We start from the raw sequence: 10,213 nt of genomic DNA, 5'->3' as shown, positions 1-10,213 counted from the left end.
GAAATTTGGATAAGTACATTAATTTTTTTTAAGTTTTTATCTAAATTCCAAAAAGTTAGCATATAGTGTAATACTAGTTTCAGGTGTGCAATGTAGTATTTCAACACTCCCATATAACACCTGTGTGTTCATCACAACAACGGAGAAGTACATTAACATTTTTAAAGAAAAAAATTAGAGGTGATGAGTTGGAAAAATAGGAAATGGTGCTTGTAATTGAGATTATGGATAAATTGCAATTATAATGATGAGTTCTCTTCTATGAGCCTTAGAGTGGGTGGCTGCCTAGAGTAGACAAGATGATGGGGGCAAGGTCACTGAACTAAGAAACCGGAGATTGGAGATATAATCTTAGTGGATATTGAAATCACCAAGTACTACGGTCTGAATGTGTCCCCCTCACCAAATTTGTATGTTGAATCAATCCTAACCCCAAAAGTGATGGTAGCAGGAAGTGGGGCCTTTGGGAGGCTCTCTGCTCTCATGAATGGAATTAGTGCTCTTATAAAAAAGACTCCAGGAAGCTCCTTGCTCCCCACCCCACCATGTAAGGACACAGAGAGAAGGTGCCAGCTATGAACCAGGAAGAGGATGTCACCAAAACACAACCATACTGGCACCTTCATCCTGGATTTCTCAGCCTCCAGAACTATGAGAAGTAAACTTCTTTTTTTATAAGCCACCCAGTCTATGGTATTTTGTTAGAACAGCCCAAATGAACTACGCTACCAAGTATAAAAATAATTGCATAGAGGAAAGTGACCATGAGCAAAGAACAAAACTCTTCAATAAAAAAAGAAACATGAATGAGTCTGCAGACAATTACAATAAAGACAGGTAGTCTGTGGCATTCTTTTCTGACATAAAATTCAAAGCTAGGGTTTTAGGGAGGAGTAAAGGAGAAGAGTCTGGAAGCAATAGAAGGAAAGAAGGCAATCACTTTTTCTCTGCAACCAGTCATGTTCCAGTTACTATGCTGCATGACACATGACCTAAGACCATAGTGGCTGAAAACGGCAATAATTATTCATTATCTCTCATGGTTTCTATGGGTCAAGGATTTGGGGACAGCTCAGTTGAACAGTTCTGGCTCATAGTCTCTCATGAGGTTGCCCTCATTAGCCATGTAGTGCTCCAGTCATCCATCAAAAGGCCTGGTTGAATCTGGAGGATCCATTTTCAAGGTGTCTCATTTACATGACCTGCAACCTGGAGCTGCCTGTTGGTTTGGGACCTCAGTTCCTCTCCACACGTGCCTCTCCAAAAGGCTGCTTGAACCCTCATGGTATGGCAGAACCTTTCCTCAGAGCATGTTGTTGCAAAAGACCAAGCTGAAAGTTGCAATGCCTTTTATGACCTAGCCTTGGGAGTTGCACACTGTCAGTTACACCACCTTCTATTGGGCTAAAGGGTCAGACCTGATCCACTGTGGGAGGTGACTATACAGGGCATGACTCCTGGGAGGCAGGATCGTTGGGGGCCTTCTAGGAGTGAAGCTCCCACAAGTGGTATGACAGTGTGGGACAGAAAACAGCTACCACCTGAGAAGGCTGTAGGGAAAGCAGTGTCCTTAGGGGGAAGTGAGATTTCAGTCACAGCAAAGTGAAGAGAAGTTCTAGAGAATATTCAGGAAAAAAAAAAACCCAAAACTCTGAGAAATTAGAAGATAGGGAGTTTTGTTAATGTTTGATCTTGAATTCCACAGCATACCAAAAAGGAATTTGAAAGTTCGGGATGGGGGAGAGGGCAAGGGGTTTGATAGAGCTGCATGGTGACAAGAGTCTGGGGGTGGGGGGAGCTGGAAACCTTGGGTGTCTTGTACTGAGTGACGTAAATAAAATTGTAGGGCATAACAAGATTAGTCTTGATGGCTATATTAGTCTCCAGGGAAACAGAACCAATTTTATGCATATGTAACTAACTACATAATCTGCCTTCTGCAGGCTGAAGATCCAGGAAAGCCTGTGGTACAGTTCTGAGAATCTGAGAGCCAACCGTTCTAAAGTTCCGGCCCAAGAGGAGGAGAAGACTGATGATGTCTCAGCTCAAGCAGTCAGGCACAGAAAGCAAATTCTCCCTTCCTCTAACTTTTGTTCTATTCAGGAGCTCAACAGATTGGATGGATGATGCCCACCCACTTTAAGGAGGGCAAACTGCTTTACTCAGTCTGCAGATGCAAATGCTAATCTCATTTGCAAACACCCTCACACAGACACAGCCAGAAAGAACATTTAGTCAGATATCTGGGCACCTCAGGATCCAGTCAAGTTGACACATAGAATTAACCATCACAATGTATTTGAGGCAGATAGTTGTGGAGAAGATATGGGTGTTAAGGAGATAGATACGGGTATGACCAGGAGCATACAGGATCCTTGGACCACCTCTTTATTCCTTCTCACTGAGCCCCATAGGCCGGGCCAAAAAGGGAAAAGTGAAAAAAGAAAATATGCCACTTTTTACCCCTTTACTAAGTGAAACTTTCCTGAATGATAACTCTCTCACTTACATTTTATTACTAGAGCTTACAAACACCACTCTTTCCACTTTTTTTTTTTTATTTTTTTTTCAACGTTTATTTATTTTTGGGACAGAGAGAGACAGAGCATGAACGGGGGAGGGGCAGAGAGAGAGGGAGACACAGAATCGGAAACAGGCTCCAGGCTCTGAGCCATCAGCCCAGAGCCTGACGCGGGGCTCGAACTCACGGACCGCGAGATCGTGACCTGGCTGAAGTCGGACGCTTAACCGACTTAGCCACCCAGGCGCCCCTCTTTCCACTTTTTTAATGTTCAGTATGACTGACTTTACCACAGATCCCTCAAAAATACCATTCTTAATTTTTGTAAGTCTTTTTCTAATGCTGCTAATCCATAAATGGTGAGGTAATGTATCTGTACATACGTATCTAATTTTGTTCCTTCCCAAAACTCATCAAAACCACAACAAGAGGAATTGTGGACAGATAGGGAGAACAGGAGAGGATACCAGAGCAAGAAAATTTCATAAGCTAGAAAACAATGGAACAAGGGGTAGCTGATTTATAAAACTGAGCAAGCCAGGTTCTCAACTGATATTGGGGAAAACTGAGGACTCACCAAACTTATACCTCAGAATCCTGAGAAAACACAGGAATTGACACCACCAAAATAACCCAGGAACTGGTGATAAAGAAGGGGAGAGGGATTAGAATAGCAGCTAAAACAAGGAGAACGAGGGTCAAAGTTATTAGAAAACAGTTATGTGTCTAAATCATCTCTGTACCTCCAGGCTGCTGGGCAATGGTATTTTTCCATTGTTAATCTTCTATTTTTTCTTTTTTTGTTTTAAGTTTCTTTATTTATTTTCATAGAGACAGAGAGAATGAGAGCAAGTGAAGAAGGAGCAAAGAGAAAGGGAGAGAGAGAATTCCAAGTAAGCCCTATGCTGTCAGCACAGAGCCTAATGTGGGGCTCAAACGAACTGTGAGATCATGACCTAAGCCAAAACCAAGAGTCAGATGTTTAGCCGACTGAGCCACTCAGGTGCCCCCAACTGTATGATTTTAAGATGTACAATGTCCCCCAGAATTTTCCAGCCTAAGAAAGAAGCTCCTGGAAAAGCTGCCCATTGAGAAACCAGTAAAGACAAAATGTAGGATACAAAAAACTGGAAATGGAACCACAAGACAGATGAAGAGAGCCCCTAAGTTGAGGCTGAAGGCAGATCCCAGAATAACAGCTGGGGATGGGATGTTGGAGGCACCATGTTTTATACTGGGGCTGTGCAGCTCAAGAGACAAACCAGCTGAGCACTGTCATCCCCAGGATCCTCCTTCTCCTCTTCCTCCTCCTCCCCTTCCTCCTTCTCCCCTTCCTCCTCCTCTTCCTCCTCCTCCTCTTCCTACTTCTCTCCTCCTCGTCCTCCTCCTCCTCCTCCTCACTCTTCTTCTTTTTGTCATTTACCTTCTTTTTAGCTGAGGATGGAAACCGCCCCCCCCCGCCCCCGACCACAGATCTTGCTCAGGTTCTTTTCTGTACTTAGCTTGCGAAGTCTCTATTCTTCCCCATGCTCTGCTGCTTTCTTCCATAGGTTTCTGCTTTAACTTTCTCCTGAGAGCTGGAAGTAGTCAGGGGAAGTCTAGAAGCAGAAAACACAGAGCAGTCCACTCTCTCTGACCATACTTTTGCTAAATGTCAGTATCTGGTCCAGGGGCCCAAACTATAGCAAGTCCTATGCTTTCCAGGATACCAGAAGTCCCTGCCACTGACTTCCCTAGAAACCATTTTGGTAAATGCTCGGGGAACCTGATGCCAAATCATGACCCATCGGCTCTGTTGAGTCGATTTTCTCCTAGAAGTCATTATCTGATGGTGGCAACGTCACTCTTCCTCATACAGAAAGATAGGTGCTTGCTACTTGGCTGTGCTTTTCTTCTCTCTTTATTTTTTAACTAAGAAATGTATTATTTAGGAATACATATAAGGTAAATCTATGAATTAAAACAGCAACTGATTAACACAAAAGTCAGAGTAATGTTTATCTTTAAAGGAAGGAAGATGGATGCAGTCAAAGGAGGGATGGTGGTGAGGGGGTGGGTTCTATGTTACTCAAATATTCTATTTCTTTTTTTTTTTTTAACATTAATTCACTTTTTAGAGAGAGTTTGAGCAGGGGGAAGGAAGAGTGAGAGGGAGACACAGAATCCGAAGCAGGCTCCAGGCTCTGAGCTGTCAGCACAGAGCCCGACGCAGGGCTTGAACTCATAAGCAGTGAGACCATGACCTGAGCTGAAGTCGGACACTTAACCGAGTGAGCCACCCATGTGCCCCTAAATGTTCTGTTTCTTATTCTAAGTAATGGATACATACATATTTATATTACTTGTCAAATTGTCCATGTAAATATTATATATTTTTCTGTATGCATGATACATTCCCCAGTATTTTTAAGTAAATAGAAAAACAATTAACAAAAATAATTTTACTATTATTTTAGTGTTACTCATTGAATATTAGATCAACAGAAAAGTCTTAGTGTTGATTTGAATACTTTTTGTAAGGTGCAAGTGGCTGCAATATATTTCTTTATTTCACCTAATAAAGAAAAGCCAACAGAGAAGTTTAACAGAGAGCCAAAAGAGGTTTAAGACAGAGAAAAGGTAACATTTCCTGAGAGAGTAGGATGAGATCCCCTGGACAGAACTTTAGAGATTGGTCAAAGTGAAGGCTACATATGAACTAGAAGCTAGTTGGGGCAAAAAGAGAAAAGTGCTGAGAGACTTCCTACATCATTTGCTAAAAGTATCAGGTTTCTAGATTGCATTTCATTACACTGTGAATTATTTAAATCCACCTGGAAGCCAGTTTCTGAAACAGAATGCCTCATATTAATTATCTAATGTAGCCCTGTAACTTATGATGTTAAATAAATAAACACACCTGAGGTTGACCTGCCATCCCTCACACCTGTCTCCTATCCCTGTGCCTTAACACACAGGGATATGTATAACTTCACAATGTTAGCATTGTTATTTTATGTAGGAATATTTGCTTTTACAAAGATATAGGCATATGCTTTCTAATAGACTATTGATAGTGTAATTAAATTTAGAGATCATCAAACATGTTGAGACAATGTTTTCTTTTATATAATATTCTTCCTGAAAGTTAGACATATTTAGAAACTACATTATCCATTTTATTGAATCTAACAGGCCACAGGAGTATCATTTTTTAAAAATCTCTAGTGAGATCATTAGCAATTTAGCAGTTATAATTCATGGATAAGTGTTCATCCTGCCTACTACAGATAAGAATAGAAACTGTGCTCATTGTGGTTAGAACTCATGCTAAATACATATAAATTGTAAAATATGTAGTATTTTTAAAGTTTATTTATTTATTTTGAGGGAGGGAGGGGAGAGAGAGAAACCTGAGCAGGGGAGGGACAAAGAGAGAGAATCCCAAGCAGACTTGGTGCTATCAACACAGAGCCCACTGTGGGGCTCAATCTCACAAACCATGAGATCATGACCTGAGCCAAAATCAAGCACTGGATGCTTAAATGACAAGAGCCATGAAAGCACCCCAAATATGTAGTATTTTTTGTATAGCTATGTTTGTTGGAAACAGAGACTACTAATATCAGTGGGTAGCTTACCTTGGACCACACAATGGTGCATTTAAAAGTAAGTACAGGGGCGCCTGGGTGGCTCAGTCGGTTAAGCAACTGACTTCGGCTCAGGTCATGATCTCATGGTCCTTGGGTTCAAGCCCTGCATCGGGCTCTGTGCTGACAGCTCAGAGCCTGGAGCCTGCTTCGGATTCTGTGCCTCCCTCTCTCTCTGTTCCTCCCTTGCTCATTCTCTGTCTCTCAAAAATAAATAAACGTTAAAAAATTTTTTTAAAGTAAGTACAGCCCCTTGGAAAACAGCATATATGTGTGATCCAGATCCTAGAACAGAAGAAAGACATAGAAGAAAAAGATGGGGAATTGACTTCTCAATTCCCTCGACATGAAGGCTACAGTGTGAAGGCCTTCTTTTAGTGAAAAGTTCTCAGAAGATGCTTGCCTGACCATATTCAACATGGTTGGAAAATTCAGAATATACAGTTATTTCTATTCTGTGAGAATCTCTGTGGAGGAGAAAATGGAGCAGAGGGAGGAAATGAAGGTAATGTGTTTAGTTCAGTTACCTGGGAGTTGAGCTTGAGAAGAATCCTGGGAGTGACCTACTGAAGGGAGTGCTGCTTTGGAGAAATGTTAAGGGAACCAGAGAAGCAGGAATGATGAGAGATGTTTAGCCGGATCCCACAGGCAGCTCTGGAGAATGAATGTCATCACAGACTTGGGTCTCCTTGAGGCAAGAGGATTGGTCTTTTTAAAATTATTATTGCTATCATTAAAATGTTTTATTTATTTATTTTAATTTTTTTTAATGTTTATTCTTGAGAGAGTGAGAGAGAGACAGAGTGTGAGCAGGGGAGGGGCAGAGAAAGAGGGAGACACAGAATCAGAGGCAGCCTCCAGGCTCTGAGCTGTCAGTCCAATGTTGGGCTCAAATTCACGAAACATCATGATCTGAGCCAAAGTCGGATACTCAACCGACTGAGCCACCCAGGCTCCCTGAAACGTTTTATTTATTTTTGAGAGGGGAGGGAGAGAGGGAGAGAGAGAGAGAGAGAGAGAGAGCAGCACGGGAGGAGCAGAAAGAGAGGGAGACAGAAGATCTGAAGTAGGCTCTGCACTGACAGCAGGGAGCCCAATGGTGGCTCAAACTCATGAACCACCGTGAGATCGTGACCTGAACTGAAGTCAGAGCCACCCAGGTGCCCTTGAGGATTAGTCTTTGATACCCTCATATTGGCTTGTGACCACTGGGTGTGGGGGTTGGGGAGAAGCACAGACATAGAGTGCTTAACCTTCTAGGCATTGCCAGATGTGACACCTGCTGTGGGTTGAGGGCGAGTTTCAGTACAAATGTACTGTGAGTTCTTAGCAGCCAACATCCAGTTGGTCTGGTAAAGGAGCTATGGCCAGTTCACCAACAGGACAACTACAGGTACTATTTTTATTTGTGTCCTTTTTCCTTTTATCCTAACACCTCATCATTTTCTTCAGTTGCATATTTTAACTCCAGAACTTTTTTGGTAGCAGCCACTAATGCGTTAAAAATAGAATTGGAAAAAAAAGTAGAACTGGATTTTAATATTTACACACCTTTTTATTTAGCCTCTGGGTTCATTGCTAACTAATAATGTAAATAAGCAAAATAAAAGAAGTTAAATTACTTTTCATAAAGGCCACCAAAAGCCTTCAGTATAAATAAGGTATATAGTTGGGTGGTTAAGGGAAAAGCCTTGAGTAAAATAGAAGTGGATTTAAATCCTGGCTCCAATGTCCACTAGCTGTGTGATTATATGCAAGTTTCTTCAATGTGCTTCATCTGCTTCTTTATCTTGGAAAAAAAGATAACCCCTCCTTAGAGTTGTGTGAGGTTTAAGGAATACAGGATAGAGTTCGATTTCTAATTTTGGAAATAGAGTGGGCCACATCATTGGGCCAACCTTCCCACTAAGCATAACTAAAAATACTTCATAAAATATTTCCAGGAATCTTGTGTAAATAATTAGAGAGCTGACAAGATAGTAAGAGTTATCAAGCCAATGTCTAAGGAACACAAAAAAATGAGTCAAGTATGAAGCTGCTTTTGCCCTGAACCTGGCCGGACCCTAAAGTTCAGTTTTCAAGGCCCAGGGAGGAAAATGACAGAAGACAAAATCCCAGTGTGGAGATTCTAACAGGAAGCACATTCTCATAAAGCAGGAAACGAACTTGAAGAAAACCCATCCCGTGTTCTCACCTATAAGAAATTAGAAGGTAGTTGGGTAGACCTGAAAGTTTGCAGTTATAAACCAACCATTATTCTGCGTTGCAGACCATATCCGCAAGACCTAGGTGGTCCAAAGAAACTTCAAGCTGTGAATTTAATTTAAAGCCATCCTGGATGTCCTTTTTTCTAGGAGAATCTCAGCTAATAATTATAGAAGGGATGGTAAAATTGGATATCACAAGTGTGAAATAATGGACCTAGATTTGTGGTCGCCAATAACCCTAACCACTAACCACAATTTGCTATTTAAATTTAAATTAGTGAATATTACAATTCAGTTCCTCAGTCACACCAGTACATTCCAAGAGCTCAACTGACTTAGGTACCATACTGACAGCATCGCTTTAGAACATTCACTCAACTGAAAATTCTATTGGGCAGTCTCAATCAAGGCAATAATCATCAATGACTGCTAAGATCATTAAGTGAAATACAAGGATGTTAAAGTCAATGGATTGGCTGACAAAAGGTAAACCCATAATCAGTTTTTTTAAAATATATATACTTAAATTTATTTACTTATTTTGAGAAGGAGAGAGAGAGAATGAGCGGGGAGGGGCAGAGAGAGAAGGAGAGAGAGAGAGTCCCAAGCAGGCTCCCCACTGTTAGTGTGGAGTCAGACGTGGCGCTTGAACTCACTAACCGTGGGATCATGACCTGGGTGGAAACCAAGCGTTGGACTCTTAACCAACTGAGCCATCCAGGAGCCCCAAGGTCTACTCTTGATTAAAAAAAGCTTAAGAAGCATAAGAACCAAATGTGCTGTGTGGATCTCATTTACATTCTGATTTGAAGAAAACATATATAAGAATTTATTTAAAAACAATTGGGGAAGGGGTGCTTGGGTGGCTCAGTCGGTTAAGTGTCCGACTCAGGTCATGATCTCATGGTTCGTGGGTTCCAGCTCTGTGCCGAACTCTTGCTCAGAGCCTGGAGCCTGCTTTGGATTCTGTGTCTCCTCTCTCTGCCCCTCCTCCACTCACGCTCTGTGTCACTCTGTCTCTCAAAAATAAATAAACGTATTTAAAAACAATTGGGGGGATGTAAATACCATCTGTGTATTAGCTAATATTAAGAAATTATTTTTGCTAAGCATAATTGTGGTTATGTGGTTATGTAACTGTCAGTTACTGTGATTAGGTAAGAAAAAAAAAAAGCCCTTAATTTTTGGAGCTGGATTTTGAAATATTTAGTGGAGAAATGTCATAATGGGTATAGTTTGGTTCAAAATAGTTCAGCAAAAATAATAAATAAAATGTGGCAAAATATCAATAATTGTTCAACCTCATTAACCAGTGCATTGGGGTTTATTATACCATTATCTCCACTTTTCTGTATATTTGAAATTTTTCATGATAAAAATTTTATAAAAATTAAGTGCCGTGATTAGGGATGGGTTGGAAAGCAAAGGGCTGCTGGGAGGGAGGGAGGTGTGGTTACAAAGAGTCAACAGCAGGGATCCTTGTGGTGTTCGAACTGTTTACATGAACCTACATATGTAATCAAATTGCATGGAACTAAATACACACACACACACACACACACACACACACACACACACGTACATACACACACACCAAAAGAAGGAAACCTGGGGAAATGGGAATGAGACTGCTGAATTGTATCAATGCTATTATCCTGGTTGTGATAATTATACTACAGTTTTGCAAGATGTTAACCATTTAGGGGAACTGAATAAGGATACATGTTTTTCTGTATTATTTCTTATGAGTGCATGTAAATCTACAACTTTCTAAAAGAAAGTTTAATTTAAAATTAAAATTAAAAATAAGTAAAAGTGAAATAATGACATAGCCATGCAACATAACATCATTTGGC

Source organism: Acinonyx jubatus, chromosome C2 (genome assembly GCF_027475565.1).
Source record: "Acinonyx jubatus isolate Ajub_Pintada_27869175 chromosome C2, VMU_Ajub_asm_v1.0, whole genome shotgun sequence".
Lineage (NCBI taxonomy): Eukaryota > Metazoa > Chordata > Mammalia > Carnivora > Felidae > Acinonyx > Acinonyx jubatus.
The sequence above is the reverse complement of the archived record's forward strand: the minus strand, read 5'-3'. Positions refer to the sequence as shown.